Here is a 19,560-nt window from a genome sequence, read left to right on the forward strand (position 1 = left end):
CGTATTCCGTTACTTGTTATTATTATTATTATGATTTCCTATTTGAACGGTGGATGATAAGGTTATTGAAGAACGTAACAGGTGACTTTCGTTTCAAAGTGTTAAACTACGGTAGACTTCCAAAATACACGAATTCAACCTAAAACTGAAAGTAGTACAACTATAACTTCTGATTGCAATACATGGATAAGTTCAATACATGGTAAAGTCTGTTCCTTGGACGATGAATCCATATCATAAAGCTATTATTCGCAATATATTGATTATTTTGCGGTATGGAGATCAATATTAAAACTAGCAGGTTTTAGTAGACGGATGCGAATGAAGATGGTACAGTCTGCAGCAAAAAAACCTGCAACATGAGCATGTAAGTTTATTGTGAAACGGTGAAGTCTTTTGCTCCAAAATAAGTGTGCAGGGGAGGACGCCGAGGTTTCTCCTGGCGTGATTCGTGTCGCTTAGACGTTATGTTGATTCCCTGTGCTGTTAAGCGTAGTTTCATAATAAATTTACATGCCCATGTTGCAGGTTTTTTGCTGCGGATTGTACAACGTTGAATCAACTCCCAAAAGCGATTATTGCGGTTATAGTTTTTGTTCGATGGGCTTGAAACCGAGAATTGTTAATTTCTACCACTTCCGGTTTGAATATAGGCTTAACAGATGAGATGGAACATTCTTCGAACAATGAATTGTTTCTTTTTTTTTTTTTTTTTTTTAAAAAAAAAGCTTCTTTCGATATATCTTACAGTTTCTGCACTGACACCTATTGACAGACAGACGGACATATCTGTTCTATAGGACTTCTGGTACTAATGCATAGCATAATTTGGAAATCTTCAATTTGTGAATACAATTAAGGAGCTACCTTTGAGAAAGAATTAACGATGTTCTGAATTCACATCCCTCGATTTCAAATCATGGCTGTGCTTTGTGCCAAGGTGTTTTAATTTGTGGAGCTCCGTTATTTACCTTGTTACAAATTAAGTATTGATAATATCGTATGTTCAAATACGATATTGATTTCGTTGATTGATCTCTCCTTTAATTTGCATTTCTACCAGTAAAGTTGATTCACCCTTCGACTCACTTTTGGCTATAATATGATTAGCACACGAGGAAAATTCTGTTCTATTTCCGGTAAGAGTTACTGTGGTTCCGAATTACTGCCAGTTTCAAATTTTCTATTCCTATAGTGTTTTATTATATGGATGTCAAGGGTCTAGTTATACATATAATATTTGACCATATGCGTTCAGTATGTGATAAAAGTGAGAGCTGGGTATGCTTTTAGACTGGCAAATAATTTATGTGTTGTCCTGTTAAGGCATAAAGTGTTAAAGCTTTCTAGAGTCGAATACGTCTCAAAGTGCCTAAAAGGCTTTCAATTGAAGCGTATACTGCTAGGGTTTCTGTATATTGTTGGTGTAATTATACAAAACTTAGCTTCATCCTCCTTTGTTGTGAGAAACACATCAGCAAAGTTTGTCAGTTTTCAATTCAGTTTGTTTTCAGGATAAGGGATAATGCACTCCTTCAGTATTGCCAGACTTAAACTTTCGTGCTGACGTAGCTCTTCGTCTTTCAGTAAAGTGGAAAGCAAACTTTAGTTTTGGTTTGATGGGGAGCAAAATTTATCGTTTTCCTCCAGGAACATCAAGTATATGTAATAGTATTAAATGAAATTATGATATCTGGATTTGAATCTTACTCAGAACATTTTCCTCGGTTAAAAATCCGAGTACTTGTTCGGATGTCATTTTAAACAGTGCCTCATATAATTACAACCCTGAAAAGGATCATTTAACTTCAATCAATCATCGAATTTGTTTTTGAGTTTAACGTCCCACGTTTATGCTCCGAGGCTAAAGTAGGCAGTGGTGATAATAACGAATGAAATTATGAAATGAAGAAAGTAGAAGGAAATGAAAGAATGCTGAGGAAACTCATGCACACAGTGTTTGTTTGCCATAAAGCCCACTTGACGAAATCTGGCATCAAACCAAGGACCCAACCCACCAGAGATAAGGGCTCTACCATTGAACCACCGCTGCCTCTATTAATGAAATGATGATACCATAATCTCAAAGTTGAGTACATAAGTTTCAAGCGTATCAAAAATGTTCAATACGTATTTGAGAATGAAACCAATGTTTTCCTACGTAATTTGCTCAATGCAGCTTTTATGCGTTTTCTCAAAAGACTTTTTTGACCAACAGAAACAGAATTTATTATGCAGAGGAGCGCAAAGGCAGAAGATCAAAAATTGGGTCCTGAGTCATTTTGCGATGATATTGCCAAGAGAAATGGTTTGTTACATACATGTAAACGAATCACATAATCGTAAGCGAACCACATGTTACATAAGAGATATACAAAATACAGTAGGAAGTATTATTAAATTTTCTTTCTTTGAACTAATGGATGGGTGAATATACTCACGCAACACATGTCATTAAAAACACTATTTTATGTAGAAGATTCCTCAGAATATGAAACAAATTTAAACGGCATTACATTGAATATTTCCGTGTAATTTGTAGTAAATAACATACATATAGTGGAAAAAGCAGCATTCCAACACACAGAAATTGAAGATGATAGAAGTTAGACATCCGAATAAACGCTTCTATTTAACAATCACTGTTTTCCCCAACTGTATGGAGTATATAGTAATTTATTATTATGTAAAGTAACTTTCGCTGGTTGAAAAACAAAATTACGTAATCAAGTTTTTGATCTCTGGTTAGCACTGAAAGAATTTTGTGTGTATATATATAATAATGTACACAGTAGTCTTTAATGGTTAATTTATCATTTACATATTTTTTGAAGGTTTATTTTTAATATATATACTGCAGTATCTGAAGGCTTTCGTTTCAAGTCGCATGAGAACGCCATCTAAAGAAATTAATGATAAATGAAAGTGATCGAGTATGGAAACAAGAATTTTAGGAATGATCCAAAAATAGATCAAAAGATATCGATCTTGGCCAAGAATTTTAGGAATGATAAAAAAAATGCATCAAAAGAGTGCGATCTTGGCCAATAATTAGTTTTTGGATCAGAGCCCACAAAATTTTTGAACGGTCCCCCAATCGAGTTTTCTTATTTTCTACGGAATAAGGACACCATTCTGAGTTAAGTGATAGTTTGGATTTGGCTACAGTATATGAAGTTCTCCAGATATAAGGCGTACAAGAAAAAAAAATATTGAAATATATTGGATCTTTTGATCCAATAATGGTGAAACGAGAATTTGACTAGACAAACTGCACGCAAATCCAGAGATCATCACAAGTTTATGGCCTGAGATCGAACCTAGAACTCCTTGCTTTAGAGACAACCGCTCTAGCAGTCAGCCAACTAGAGATTACGTGACGAATAAGTTCGGAGTGATGAAGAATTTCTCAATATATTGCAAATCCTTATTTTTACTTCCCCTTTAACCATGAAACCATGAAGAAGAATCTTTATTATCTATTAAAATTACTGTTCATTCGCGAAAAGCACTCAACCAGTCAGCGACTACTAAGAGGTGTAAGACGTGAATATGCAAAAATTACTTAATGAATCATTCGTTACAGTACGATTTTTCATCGCTACTCCATATGAACAGCTGGTAATTGTTTGCTGCAAACACAAATTCTAGATCACTTCATTAACGAAATAACATTTCATTAAAGTAATAACGTTCAATTTAGTTTTCAAACTATAGTTGACACGTGGTTGCAGAGAAAATTAAGCAAAATTATTCTTCATTAGAAAGATATATAATGTCTGACTAAATGACCACGAGAACACAATTATCCCTTTTTGTTTCCACCGGTTACACATGTATTATAATGTAGTGAGAAATGTGAGATTTGGATGTTTCTCTCGTGGCAGATTGTTTGATATTCGTAAATAGTGTCTTAATACAGTGGCAAGAGAAGGGGTCAAGGTCGTTGGAGTGAGAAATCAGAGCAGTGGGCATGGAGGGTGGAAGGTGACCGACTGGCAAATTGTGTCGAGCGCTCTGCTCTGCTTCCAGGTGAGACCATGGTGCCGTGACTTTGGTTTATCCTACAACAAATGCCCTCAATGGCTTCTGTATACGTTCAGCATAGTAAACAATTTAGAACATATCATTTTAATTATTTTTACTTTTCCACCCTTAATTAAGTACTTAATTACCATGTGTGATAACAGAAAGGGTTATTATAATTACGAGGATGATATCGAAAACGTCAACAATAATTTCCATAAGGTAGATCAGCAATTTGCGTGTGGTTAATGATAGGCTTGAGTAGTAGCCACAGACAGTATCAGCGAAAACATGAATTTATACATGTTTTTCTTTTGCATATTTACAACCTACAAGAACAAATGTAATGTTTATACAGTTTCATTATTACACTTTTATATTGTTTTTATTATTAACTGATACGAATCTTCCCCGTTGACAAGTAGGAACATTGGTTTTGAATCTCGTTTATATAATGGTTTTATTAATTGTATTAACGTTTCATAATGCTATACGTGAAGCTAAATGTATGCTTCTATGTTCATTTGTTTCTTGGCTATACAAATCTACATGTAATAAGGATATAAGAAATGATACGAGTCGTCAAATTTTCAGCTGGCTAGCCATTGGACATCAGTGAACGTTATGTTATACTAATATTTATTAAAATTAAAATTAATAAAGTTTTAATGGTTAAGATCTAGTAGATAATCTTTTATAGGCTAAAGGAGACAGATTATCATTATGATAAGTGAATAATGATATATATATATATATATATATATATATATATATATATATATATATATATATATATATATATATATATATATATATATATATATATGTTTTAATAAATGTTGGGATGATAAAGTAAAAGATAGAAATGTCTCGGTAAAGTTCAACGCAATGTTTTTATCTTAAACTTTACTTATAATTACATAATTAAGATTGAAGTCACAGTTCTATCCCAGCCTTTTAATTAAATATTGTTAACATTATTGGTATAACACATTTTTGGATCAAAAGATCCAATATATTTCAGTCAAAAAGTTTCTTGTAGGCCTTATATCTGGATCACTGCATATAGTGTAGCCAAACCCAAACTATCACTGAACTCAGTATGATGTGATTATTCCGTAAATTTTGTGGTCCCCTGATCCACAAACTAGTTATTGGCCAAGATCGCAATCTTTTGATACTTATTATTATTATTATTATTATTATTATTATTATTATTATTATTATTATTATTATTATTATTATTATTATTATTATTATTATTATTATTATTATTCCTAAAATTCTTGTTTCCAGTAATTGTATACATTCAATTATTTTGTGAGCTGTCAGTGCTTTACAACCTTTTTTTTGCGACACATTTTGATGAACTTTCACGACAGAGCGCTACATTTATGTTAGGTAAGATGAGAAATGGATATTGTTGCTGTCGTAGGAGACGCAGATTGGTACATCGTGTCTCAATACTGATTTTAACTTATTATTAAAGGCTTCATGGTAAAAGTGTAATGCATCTTATAAAAGTATAAATTTATAGGCATTCCGGATGATATAAACTTTATTTTTAAATTCTAAAATTTAACTACATACCTTTTAAAGCATGTGATACATCGGTTAAGAAAATCTGGCCTAAAGAACCTGAAGTTAGTCTTTCAAGTCAATCCTTCCTCGAATGTTATTAGAATTACCCTCTCCCCTAAGATCTTGCATGAAGTATCTCCCACCTTCTTATTTATCTATCCCAAAGATTTCTTCACCCAGGTTTCACTACTAGAGCCACATATACCCCGTGCGTACTTTCTACACAAATGATGTACCCAACTGATTTCAGACATCTCTTCTTAATAGGTTACCTGTAGATGTTACAAACTTCCGTATCTCGTATTTTCTAGCTTTCTACGGTAAATCCACTGTTCATTTGTACTTTTTTTTTTATGACAAATCCTTTTCTAAGGATTTTGTATTCGAAAAAGTGTCAGCGTTATACTCTTACATTCATTCAATTCAAGGAGCAAAATCTTCATTTAAGAAATTTTATTTTTAATTTCTTCAATACTGGTGATGATCATTGAAAGTCTTATACAGAATGGTAACGTATATTTCCTGCTGTTAATCTACAGTCTCCTCGATATGATTACAGAGCATTGTTACTATGAGAATATAGAAGAAAACGAAAGCACCCGAGAACATCAACACGATAATGTCCATCACAAACTCACATAGTCTGGGATAGAACCAGGGACTCCTTCCTCCACAAGTACCATTGAACCACCTGCACCTATTACGCCTAACTATTTAAATATTTTCATCGCATCTATATTATTGGTATGACAGAATAGTATACATGAATCAGTAGATGTTTTATAATGAAGTAACAAGTTGTCTATTAAATTAAAGTTATCTTGAATGTTCTGTGGGTTCTGTGTTGCGATATCGTTATGGTTCTGTGGTTTTGTCGATGAGTGAATGGTAACCTGAGGTTAGTGTATTCAGCTGGTCACATACACTTATGTTATGTATTCAGAGATCGTACGTATAAAGTAATAGGCATTTACTAACAAGTAACACTTCACAAGTGTAACACTCCGATTTTGATAAAATTTGGCAGGTAGATACTACACATAAAATAAACGAATACGTGTTTTTTTATTTTCTGCGGAAAAACGGTTTTAAAGGGGCAAAAGCCCCCAATCAAAATTTTGAAAGTTGACGCCCGAAAGGCAAAAACAAGTGGACCAAAGTGAAGAAATTGTACACAGATATTGTAGACGTAAAATGAGGGAATACGTGTTTCGTATTTTCCTGGAAAAAACAGTTAGGTGGGGCACGGTCCCCTCTAAACCTTTGATCACGAAATATCAAAAGTGCTAATAACAGTATGTCAGAAGTGCTTAAAGGACATGAAGAATTGGAACGAAACTTTGGGAAGTGACAATACGCGAAAAATAAACGAATACGGTTTTTTTATTTTCTGCGGAAAAACGGTCTTAGGGGGGGGGGAATCCCACACACAAAATTTTGAAATTTGTCGCTCGAGAGGCAAGAAGTGGACCAAAGTGAAGGAAATTGTGCAAAGATATTGTAGACATAAAATAAGGGAATACGGGTTTCATATTTTCCTGGTAAAAATAAATAAATAAAATAAAATAAAAATGGGTGGACCGAGTCGTTGGATGGCGGAAGGAGTGGACCTTAGCGAATGAAATTGTATGTGGATATTAGATATGTAAAATAAGACCTTTCGTATTTCACACGTGTCTCCATCCGATTTCTTCAAATTTGGCAGACCAACAGCACAAACAGTATAGGGTATTTTATAGTATTTCAGGAGGCGCCTTTAACCCTTACAATGTTTTTCCGCATAAACAAAAAAACGTGTTGATGTAAAAAAATTGAAGCAAATCGGATAGGGACACTTGAGAAACACGAAAGGCCATATTTTATATATACAATACCTACACCCACTTTCATTTGCTTCGGTCCACACCTTACTGTGCTATTACGGTAATATTTACTTTTTTTCGGAGGAGGCCTAGGCCCCAACACTATTTTTCCGCACAAATTAAAACACGTTTCGTTTATTTTTTGCGTATTGTCCCTACACAAAGTTTCGTTGCAATTCTTCATGTCCTTTACACACATCTGACATACTGTTATTAGTACTTTTGATATTTCATGATCAAAGTTTTGGAGGGGTCCGTGCTCCTCCTAACCGTTTTTTTTTTCGGGAAAATACGAAACACGTATTCCCTCATTTTACGTCTACAATATCTGTGCACAATTTCGTTCACTTTTATCCTCTTGTTTTTACCTTTTGGGCGTCAACTTTCAAAATTTTGGGTGGGAGCTTTTTCCCCCTAAAACCGTTTTTCCGCAGAAAATAAATAAACACGTATTCGTTTATTTTATGTATAGTATCTACCTGAGAAATTTTATCAAAATCGGAGTGTTACACTTGGGAAGTGTTACTTCTAAGTGGAGAGTACCATAATGTGTATTTCAATATATGTGAATAAATCAAGGTAGCAAGGCCTTGCTGTATTTTGGTGTGAATGCAGTTTATAGGTCATTTGCGATTGTGCTTAAGGACAGTACAAAGAAATATACAGAGTGGCCCGAAACTAGGTATAGAGTACCGTACTGATCAGCTCATTGCATTTTATATCACTTCTTATTGCTATCCATCAGGTAGAGTTAGTTTCTTTATTATTTGTTTTTAATGTGTTTTTACTTACATCCTAAGCCCGGAAGAGCCTAAGCAAATAAACTCATAAACTAAAATATTATGCTTGATCAATGCAGGGACGTATATCTACTTTTGGGCTACCCTGTATAGAGATATTTCTATATATAGAAAGTATACTGGTCTAAAAAAAAGAAAGAAGAAAAGAAATAAAGAAAAGAAAAGAAAAAAACTTTTGGAATAGAGCAACATATTATTAATATGGGTTATGACGTCTCCTTACATGGTCTTGCTTTGTCACCACGTATGTACTTTTTCTTACCAGAAGACAAAGCAAAAACTATTAAAATCCATTGTAATTGATAAGAAAGAAGGAAATCAAATTGTTTTCACAGTTTTGTTTAAGAAGATGTATACTTTCTCGGCAAACACATTCTCAAAAAAGAGAATGAGACGAAATGACGCTAATATAGAGAAAGATGAAATGTGTACTATCTTCCGTAATAGCTAGAATTTAAAAAGAAATACACAAAGGAAAAAAAAAACTGCTGAAATATGTAGAGACTGTTGGTGCCAAATAAAACTGCCAGTGATGAATACGAAATGTAGTGAAAGCTACTTGTGGGCTCTTTTATTATTACTCAACCACGCACACACACACACGTTCCAAATAACAAGAGAAGATCGTGCGTGCTTCTCCTTAAAGCCTCCAAAGGATATGTTTATCTTTTCTTTTTTGTTTGCCGTAACAAGGTGAAGCTTCCTTCATACAGTCCTACCGAAACGAAAAAAAAAAAAAAAAAAATCAAATCAAATTTATCTATCGTGTGCACGCAGAGAGACATACAAGATTCATCGAAAAACCTTGCTTTCTTCTGGCTCTAACCATGAAAATGGCACCAGTCATGACAGATATCTGGACAAATATATGTTTGGCTTAAATAATTTGTATTTTGTGACACTATTCTTCAGGTGTTATGGATCTACTTCACGTCTAAGGGAGGCCGCGACGCAACAAACATAATTATACTTCGAAGGAGGGAAAAGAAATGGAGAGAAATCATTCACAAAAGGGTAAAACTATACGATTCATTCCTGTTTCGCATATAGCGCTGCTACTAATTATCGTTATCTCTCTGTATCTCATTCTAGATTCAGGCTAAACAGGAATTCCTGTTTAGCCTATTTTTGTTGCGCCTAATTTTCCAGGCGTTCCAAATAATATTTGGACGCAGAATCGGAGAGAGTCTAAAGAGGAGCTGAATAAAAAGATTTCTGCGTGTTTCTAGAGACTCGATCTTTTCATAAACTGGTCTGCAGATGCTCTCCCTGATTCTGCGTCATCTTCGGAATGCCTTGAAAGATCAGGCAGTACGGAAGTAGGCTAAACAGGAATTCCTGTTACGCCTACTTTTAAGATAACATATAGCTGATAACATAAATTGTTAACAGGGTTGTAGGCAGCCAAATAGGAATGAATGCCAGTTTTACTCTTTTGCGAATGGTTTCTCTCCATTTGTTCGTTCGAAGTATAACATATGCTCATGTGTAGTAGCCCAATAATGGCAATTGAATCTCTAGACGCACTCTTCAAGGGTTGAGAAATTTTTTTACTAAGCGTGTTTGTAAATACTCTCTCCGATTCAATGTTGTCTTTGGAACGCGTTTTTATGTCTTAAAGTTTCATTTTGTTATATTCCCCCCACCCCCTCACTTGTATTGTTGGGATTAGTTGGAAGTTTTATATCTATTTTAAGCAAAGAGGCTACATGTTACATGGACTAACACCTTAAGGTGGAACTTGCAGTGGGAATCGAACTAGTATGCTAGTTACCGGTACATAGTCATGGACGAGCTGTCCAACCTCTGCCATTCAGTTTCTAAATTACAAAAAAAAAAAAAAAAAAAAAAAGATATTACGAACTGAAACATAATTCATGTAATTCCTGGCAACAGTATAAACGATTATTGTAGAATTTCTTGCTAAAATAGGTAGCAAACAGAAATAATTTCGGCAAAGAACAATCTAAGAAGAATCCTGTTATTCCGACTTTAATTGGACCATTGATTCTAAAATACAGTAAAAATTCTAAATCTCGAAAGCGGAAAAGGAATAAGATAAACGTAAATCCCTGTTTCGCCTATATCTAAGATAAGACAGAGATATTGACATAAATTGCGGACAGGGGTGTAGGCGAAACGGGAATAGGCTAACTAAGAAGAGACCAATTATATGAATATGCTGGAGTATGAAGTGCTCTTTGCAGTCTCGAGTGATAGATCGAATCCTCAATATTTCATGGATTTTGTCACGTATATGTCTAATGGCTTCTTGCGTTGAATTTATATTTCTTGTTAGGGCTCACAGACATGGTAACGTCATGCAGAATTGAGGGAACAAAGCAAATTATGTCCGAGAGAGAATGAGGGAGTAAGTTGAAGTAGACTCGTATCTTCTAACTAGTCATTGTGCGCATGTGTGTATATGTTACTTCTGCAATCAGATCCTTTTATTTATTTATTTATTTATTTTACGTATTTATTCATTTAAGAAGACATTTAACATTGGAAACTTTAACACATAAACAAGAAGAGTTATTTTGGAAAGAAATCGGCATGGATTTTTACCTATTGTCTACCAGATTGTGTAAAATATGTTAAGTCTTTGGAATCAACATTGAAAATATATTCACTGTGATTTGAAAATTATACTATGAAACCGCATCTGCATCCTTTTCTTAAATGGTCTGCCATTTTACGGGCAACATTATAATCCCGTTGCTATAGAACTTCTGTAGTTTACGGTTTTAAAAGAGGTGACACTTGGTTTTCACATGTCTCTTGAAAGTAGCTTAACATCATTCAGGTAGTTCTGCAGAGACCAAAGAAAATTATAGCCTGACGGAGTCAAGAGTGGGCTATACGGCGGATGTATTAAAACCTTGCAACTAAGTTCTCTCAATTTCTAACGAGTCGTATGCTGTTTGACATTGAAGCATAGTATACTATCCTTTCTGTTAACATGTTCCGGATATTTAATTTGAGTTGGTAGGTGCATTCGCGATAATTTCAACAGTACAGGTCCGAGTCTATCGTTTCATCTAATAGCAGCAGCTCATGATGCACGATACTCTTCCGATCACTCCAAAGATACCCTGTAACCTTCCTGGGCGTCAGTGAGAACTTTGCTACAGGCTGTGGAGCATCTATTTGCTTAGACCACGATCTTTATCGCACATAATTGTAATAAGTTTTCCACTTCTTATTATTTGTGATCATGCGCTTCAGATTTGGTTCGAGTTTGTTACATTTCAATAGAGATTGCCAGATGGTAATTCAATTATGTTCTTGAGTCAGAACATGTGGCATCTAAACTTCGACTTCTCCTTCTTCTTTTTTCCTAGCTTTCCACAAATGATTTAACATTGGCGATGGATATTTAGATCACTGGCAATTTCATAGCCACTTACAAGCATGCCAACGCGTGCCAGAATATTATTCATTTTAGCTGTGGTTCGTTACCCACTGCAAGGAATATCTTGAACATCGAAATTTAGAGAATGGAAGCAACTGAACCATATTTTAGCTGTTGCTTTTGATAACGAATCTTGTCCATAAATAGCACAAATTTCTTAGTAGGCCTTAGCAGATTTTAGCCTTTATAGAAATAAAATTGAAAAATGTAGTCCAATTTTAAGGCACACTGCACAATACCGTACGTCTCATAATAAGAATTCAAACATTTTTAGCGAATCTACTAGCTTCAACAGTCAGCTGTAAATGACGTTAGATTTGACCCGCTGCGACTCATTTATCCTGAGATTTGGGACACTATCGCTATCTCATGAGAAAAAGACTCAGTACCCTTCATACGACCGGGTATTTAATGGTACCAACTTGTTCACTTGGAGGATCAGTAGTTAGTATAAAATTATATTTTTTGTGGCTGAAGCAGAAACAATAAATTTGAAATTTTACTCTATTGATTTTTCAAAAGGGAAAGTAAGTATTTTCAATTTTAATAAATAAAATTCTATTTACATTGCTGTCTATTCTGGACGAAATAGTCCCCTCGGTACAGAAATGCCCCTTCCTCAGGGGTTTGGGCGCAAACTCCTCAAATTTACTATTTTTTCGCCACAAAATTTACCATTCTTTCGCCACAAAATTTTTAATCAACCAATTTACCATTTTTTCGCCACAAAATTAACCTTTTACCCCCAAATTTACCATTCTTTCGCTACAAAATTTACCTTTTGCCCCCAAATTTACCATTCTGCCCTCCAAAATGTACCTATATAATTAGACTGTTTCATTGTACAATTTCCAATGGATAATCTCATGGGTACAACTTGCGTCTTGAAAACCTACATATGAGCACCCATGCCTCAGTGTTTATATACAACATAATTATTTCAGAATATTTAGATTAAGATCTTTTAATTACATTAAAAATTTCACAAAGTAAAATGGGAAAAATAAATATTTCCAAAATTAGTTTTATAAAGCATGCTCTTATACTTCATTTTCACAGGTAGGTAGATCTCGCTTACGGTAAGTTGTTAGAATTATAAGCATTTTTTTTTTTTCGTCTTGACTTAAACTAATATCAAAATAATCGTGACACGAGCAGGTGAGCAGAAAGTGCAATTTCCCAGTAAATATGTTCACAAAAGAATTTAGTATATGTCACACATTCTGACTAAAATGTGGGTTATTTTAAGTTTCAAGTAAGATCCTGGTAGCGTATAATGTATGCAAAGCATAACTTTATCATCAAAAGATTTAAACAATTACACTTTTCCTCATTGCATTCTAATTTTAAAAATGATGAGAACACTCCATAATTAGAAGGGAAACAACCAGAATTCGAATAATAAATAATAATATATTTAAATTATAAGTGACTACAAAATAAGTGACTAAAATAACTGACTACAAAAATAAGAAGGGAAACAACCAGAATTCGAATAATAAATACTAATATATTTAAATTATAAGTGGCTACAAAATAAGTGACTAAAATAACTGACTACAAAAATATTGCGAAACTGAGGATATAAATATCAGATAAGCATCTAGATCACAGATCCTGTATATCAAGCATTACAAGCTTATAAATCAATAATTCGAGTCATCCTGTCCGTAGTAAAAAATAAATAAATAAAAGAGAACTGAAAGAAAGGTTTAAGGAGAAGATTCATAGGAACTACACTGGAATGAGCAAAGAGCACCAAAAAAAGGAAATCATTCGGTTATGTTACGATGAATTAGGTTGCTAAAACCTGTTTCCAATCAAAAGAATGTCTAGTTAAAAAGAAGTATGGACATTATGTGAAATTGTTCTTATTCACAGATTGAAATATGCGTTCATAATAAAAGTTTCCTCGTATGTAGATAGCTAGTTTGCGTTTGCGTCTTTGGGTTTGGGGGACCTGGCATCAATTCCGTTAACAGCACACAGTATATAGTTCATATTTGTCATAAAACTGTAGATTCATGTCTCATACAGCTTCGACGAATAAAAAAAAAAATAAATTGTTCATGTTAATAGGAAAACAAACTCATCAGTCCTAATTTTTAAACCGATAAAGTTGTCTAAATTGATTGAGTCTTTCTAAGTGTACATAATAACAAACTGTATAATATCTAATACTAATTGTATTATTGACATAGCTGCAAAGATGTGAAAGGCAAACTATGCATAAATATTTCATTGAATGCAATAAAGCAAAACTTGGTGTTCCCTTATTAGGAAGTCGGTACTATTCTAATCCTTAGTTCCAGTCCAACATAGAATCTTTTGGTTATATTATACACGTATTTTATCTTATAATATATACACTGAATGAGTGTTTCTTTCAGAAAAAAATGTTCCGGGGGCACACTTAGTATTCCGGGGGGCACCTGCTGGTACTATTCTATTTATTATTATATTATAAACGTAGTTTTAGTCTCCTCTGGAGGGCATTCTGAGAGACCCGGGGGCAGTGCCCTCCCAAAAACACGTTTGGAAGAAATACTACGCTGAACGTATGCTTGTATGTCCGCTATACAAATACATACAGTGTCTTCGTTTGAAATGAAGTTTCGAGTATAGGCTCGATGCAGGATTTCAGTATGTCACTTTCATTACAATGTTTATCCTAAGGGGAGGATTCAACATATATATATATACCAAAAATAGAATATCTTACGGGTTAGGGAGATGAAACTTGGTATATAAATTCATTCTTAAAACTAATAGGATGCGTGGCTCAACGTTTTTGAAAATTCCATTTCTGGGAAAAGGAATAATTTCTACAATATTTTAATTTCGCGTTTTACATTCTTTAAATGGAATTAATAAGGAAAGAATTGAATCGTTCAAAAGCAATTTTTTGAAATTAGGGTCTACAATATAGATCCACTGGGATCTACCTGGATTTTTCAGTATTGTACTGTATGGAGCAAAAACATGGACGTTAAGCACAAATGATGAAAACGACAGCAAGCTTTCGAAATGTGGGTGTGGAGAAAAATTGAAAGAATTAGCTGTGTCGAGTGGAAAACGAATGATAGGGTGTTAGAAATGGTGGGGGAGAAAATGCAATTTTAGATATTATAAAGAAGAGAAAGAGAAACTGTTTGGAACTAAGAAGGAACAGTATCATGAGTAACGTGCTAAAGGGTATGGTGGCAGGAAAGAGAAGGAGAGGACGAATGAGACAAGTGATGGAGGATATCAAAACAGAAAAGAAAATACGTGAAGACGAAGAGGTTAGCGGAAGACCGTGGAGAATGAAAACTTGTCTGTTGCGACAAATGACCATCCATAATATCAGAATACCTATGATGATGATGTCATATTCATTGATTTGTGTATTCTAAGGGGGAGAAAGGCTTCAAATGTACCTTTCAAATGTTTTACATAAATGTATATATATATATATATATATATATATATATATATATATATATATATATATATATATATATATATATATATATATATATATATATATAGTATTTCAGGTATATTTTACAAGTACTAAGTACAAGAATAATGTTTTTGTATAAGTTAACTTCTATAATGAAAAAACTGGATGTACACAGAATACATTGCATCTTTTAATTAACTGTAAGAGGCACACAATTTTCTATATCTCAATTCAAATTCTGTGCAACTACGGCCTTTCTTTGTGAAAAGATGATTTATTCTTCAACGAAATTGATCAGTAAGCACTGTCCAAACGCCATAGCGCATAGTCATCTTCAGGAAGAATGTTTTCATCTAAGCATATGAGGAACTACTTGCTTGATTTGTAAGGGAAAGTTAACACTTGTAAAGCTACAGTATGTATATACATACATACATATCTTCTTCTTATGTATTCTCTGAAATGTCCTGTAGCAAACAAGACAGCAAGATCTCTCATTTACAGTAGTAAAATGTGTGACATGAGCGCGAAGAGGCTTTGACCCACATGTGGATTTCGTAAAAGCAGCTTCTAACGAAATGACGACTAGAACAAGATTTTGAAACGCTCCTGTGTGTTCCTCAATTTTCTTTTTCTTTCTTTCTTTCTTTCTTTCTTTCTTTTTTTTTTTTTTTTTTTGCCTTCCGCAAATCTTTGCCAGCTCATGACGTGAAATAAAAGAGAAACACACACAGAGAGAAAAAAGAAAAAATAAGCCAGTAAGTGATCTTCAATGCTTACGATGAGTTAGTGTGTGCGAAAAGAAAAGTCTTAACACTTTTTTTTTAGATTCTACAATATTAATAGCTTAACGAAAATGAAATGTCAAAATATGGTATATATACCAATTAATAGATCTCATTGACGTGAACAAAATGATATGTGTGAGAGCGTAGTTTTCAAGAAAATTGTAAAAGTCGGACTTCTTTTTGATGTTTTACGATAACGAAGCTACTTATTAACATTAAACTAATACTGAAGTATATCAGGGGCGGATCCAGGGGGCGATCTCCCCGATCGCCCCCCAGAAGATGAAACTTTCTTATTATATATAATATCATCATATGTGTCTTGCCATGACTAGAAGATCACTTGCCATAAATTGAGAAGCTTTAATGTATTGAGGTCCTTATCTAACCTTTTCATACCGACGTAGAAGTTGTATGTTTCAAGACCATCCATGAATTGTAGCGTATTTCTCTTTTTTCTCTCACTCTCTCTAATATCTTGTATTGTACTTTCAATTTCCTCCTTAGCATATAATTTATTCTCAAGCCATCTTGTAACCAGTTCCTTTTCCTCTGTCATACCTCACACTTCCTAATTGATTTCTTGTTCGATCCATCTAATATTCTTCATTCTTCCTCACACTCTTATTTCAGCGGACTTTTCAACAAGAAGTAATGAAACATGAGGAGACACATGCAACATGTCAAATTAGAAATGAATGAAGAAAATTAGAAGCTTGAAACTGGAACAAATGAAAAAGTGTTACACAATAGATGAAAAATGAATTATATAAAAATATTTAAAAAGAAAGAAAAATTCTGGTATGAAGGTTCTTTGAGAATAAATTATATTGTAAGGGATGTGGTGGAAGATATGGGGAAAATAAGACAAGGAATGGCGTGCGGATTGTATTGAAGTGGATAAGACGAAAACATTAATGAAAAACTGTAGTACATTGAAGTTTCACAATTTAAGACAAACGCCTGGCATGATAATGATACTTTATCTCCATTTTAAAAAAGGTATTTCCCAAAATGGGCACGGATACCCTAATTGCATAACACTTTCGATTTTTTTAAAACTTTTAGTTAAGTCCACCACAATAAACTAACGGTAAATGTGATTTTCGAGACTGTCTCTAGGCATAGATTGTCTTTTCAGTGAAGTGAACCAGTATTTCTTTTCTATAGGATTGCATTTTACACTGCTTACGGCAGATTTGATAATTTCCGAATGGAATTGAATCTACAATACGTCATGATTAGCCTAAAGATGACAATGAAGAAAAAATGATAGATAATTAAATACCGTAATTTTCAGACTGGTAAAAATAGGTCAAAACGGAAGTATCCTGAACAAGTTAACTTTTGATTTCTATGGAGCTTAGAATAAAATCTGAAGATTATTCTCTTTTCCTATTGAATTATAGTGACTTCTGGTGATGTTTTACACTACCAAATCTATATGAGACGTATATAAATAACTTAATTTGAAATCTGAATAGATCTAACTGAGAACCGAGCCTGCGACCATACACATAGAACTTCATACAGTATTTTGCTCCATAAAAGAGTTTGCTATTATACAGTATATAGAGTGGTCCAAAAGTAGGTATACAGACCTGCATCTATCAAGTATATTTCAATTGAGTAAGATAATGAATCGGTTTGTTCCGAATTTAAAGTATAAGTGAAAATAAATTGCGAACAGAAGTTCAAACTAAGTTAATACCTGTATGGATAACAATAAGTAAATGACATAAAATGTCATGACCGATCAGTGCGGAATTGTGTATATCATAATTCCTTTCGTTTTTATACTACTTCTTTGTTATAACTATTATTATTTCCAAATTTTGACACAGTAATTGAATTCTGTAGAAGGTAAAGCACATGAATAATAAGATAGGAAAGATTTATTTTTCCAAATTTCGAAAGCAACAAGCCTATTTCTTTTTGCTGTTTTTGTTGAAAATTGTAATTGAGGTAGGTTTACATATAGAAATCAACACTCTTGATATTAACTTTATATATATGGCTTCCAGACGTCCCGGATATACATCATCCGCCTTCCCCTCAAGAAAAATGTTCAAAACTCTGAATGTCCCGGTTCTTCTCCGACATCATCATTAATTAACATCATTCGTGCGATATTTACATTCTTTTCTCGATCCATGTTTGGTTTGGCAATTCACTGTGCATATGACACAAGATAAAAACATATGAAAGACATTGATCGGAAAAACCGACTGCAGCTATCTAGGGAAAAGGCTTACAACAAGAAGAGAAGGAGGAGGAGATTCATGGGATATTTTTTTTAAAAAAAATACCTCTTTCATTGGTCACCGATACTCAACTGATAGGAATAATCTCTCTCTGGCATTCACTTTTGGTAAGTGTTTACTTACTACTTACCTAATTATGGTGTTAAACCAAACAACAAATGCATTACTATGATTGTACTGTAAATTTTCATAGATTATCCCAAGTTTTAATGTAAACTTCATAGGTCGTCCTGGCTTTTTAGTCTGATAATCTAGGAGCTCTATATACTGTATATACCCTGATATATTAAAATTTTTACTCTAGTCAGCCTTTTTAAAAATATTTTCCTCTCAGTGAAGAAGATTGTATTACAGGGTCAGGGTGACTCAATCATAGAGTGCCCATTTCTAATGAGTGAGATCTCTGATTCGATCCCAGCTATCGCCAAGTGGGCCTTGTACTGGGCAAACACAATGTGCGTGAGGCTTCTCGGGTTCTCCCACTTCCTACATTCCATTAATCCGTTCATTATCATCATTCTTACTATTTCTTTTAGCCTCGGAAGCTTCTTTATGGCTAAGCGGTTAGCGTACGCGCCTTTGACGTGGGAGACCTGGGTTCGATTCCCGACGGAAGCTCCTGTGGTTCGGATTACACGTTAATTAGTAGGTCCCGTCTCATATAGCCTCGCTGCTGAAAGGGACGTTAAACTGAAAATCCATCTATTTCTTAGCTTCGGAGCATAATTGTGGGACGTTAAAAAAATAAAGAAAACAAAATGGCTGTATTTTGACTACAATTGGAGAATAGTCAATTGATACAATTGACTTTTCATATGTACTCGGCGCACTCACGTGGGGAGTCCGGAACCCCCCAAACCAAATTTTCATAACTCGACATATACTAGTTTACTAGTTGACTTAGCAGAGAAATTATTGATGTAACCTTGTAGCCTAAGGATTTGATCTTACGTTTCTTCTGTACTCTTTCTTGCTTTTCATATACTAAAAACAATCTAGTTCCATCATTTTGCCGAGAATGTAGGTGACAATATTTAATAATTACTTATAGTCTTTTCGAATGCAGAATAAAAAACTATTCAATAACATGGACGTAATGTCTTCTAGTATTGAACTCTTCCCAACAAAAATTTCTGGTTGCGGGCCTGCTTTCACCTACTTTTCTTTTTAATGTCATGTAATTTGCATGAAAAGGAGAACAATAATCATTGTTTACATGGATGCAATAGTAGTGAATATATCATGGATAACAAATGAAATATTTTCCTAGTTTCTGGAAGTATCCAGAAATATAGAGTATATTCTTTTTTAATGAACAGAGAGTATGGTACCCTTCCGCACGAGACAAATGACACTATAGTCATCACACAGTTGAACCA

At 33.9% G+C, this 19,560-nt stretch overlaps 1 protein-coding gene across 2 annotated transcripts in view; it reads right to left on the reverse strand.

Moving 5' to 3' along the window:
- LOC145695142 (uncharacterized) overlaps positions 1 to 19,560 on the reverse strand; it is a 74,150-nt gene that overhangs the window by 54,172 nt on the left and 418 nt on the right. The window lies entirely within an intron of this gene.

This window comes from Thermobia domestica, chromosome 9 (genome assembly GCF_964235325.1).
Source record: "Thermobia domestica chromosome 9, izTheDome1.hap1.1, whole genome shotgun sequence".
NCBI lineage: Eukaryota > Metazoa > Arthropoda > Insecta > Zygentoma > Lepismatidae > Thermobia > Thermobia domestica.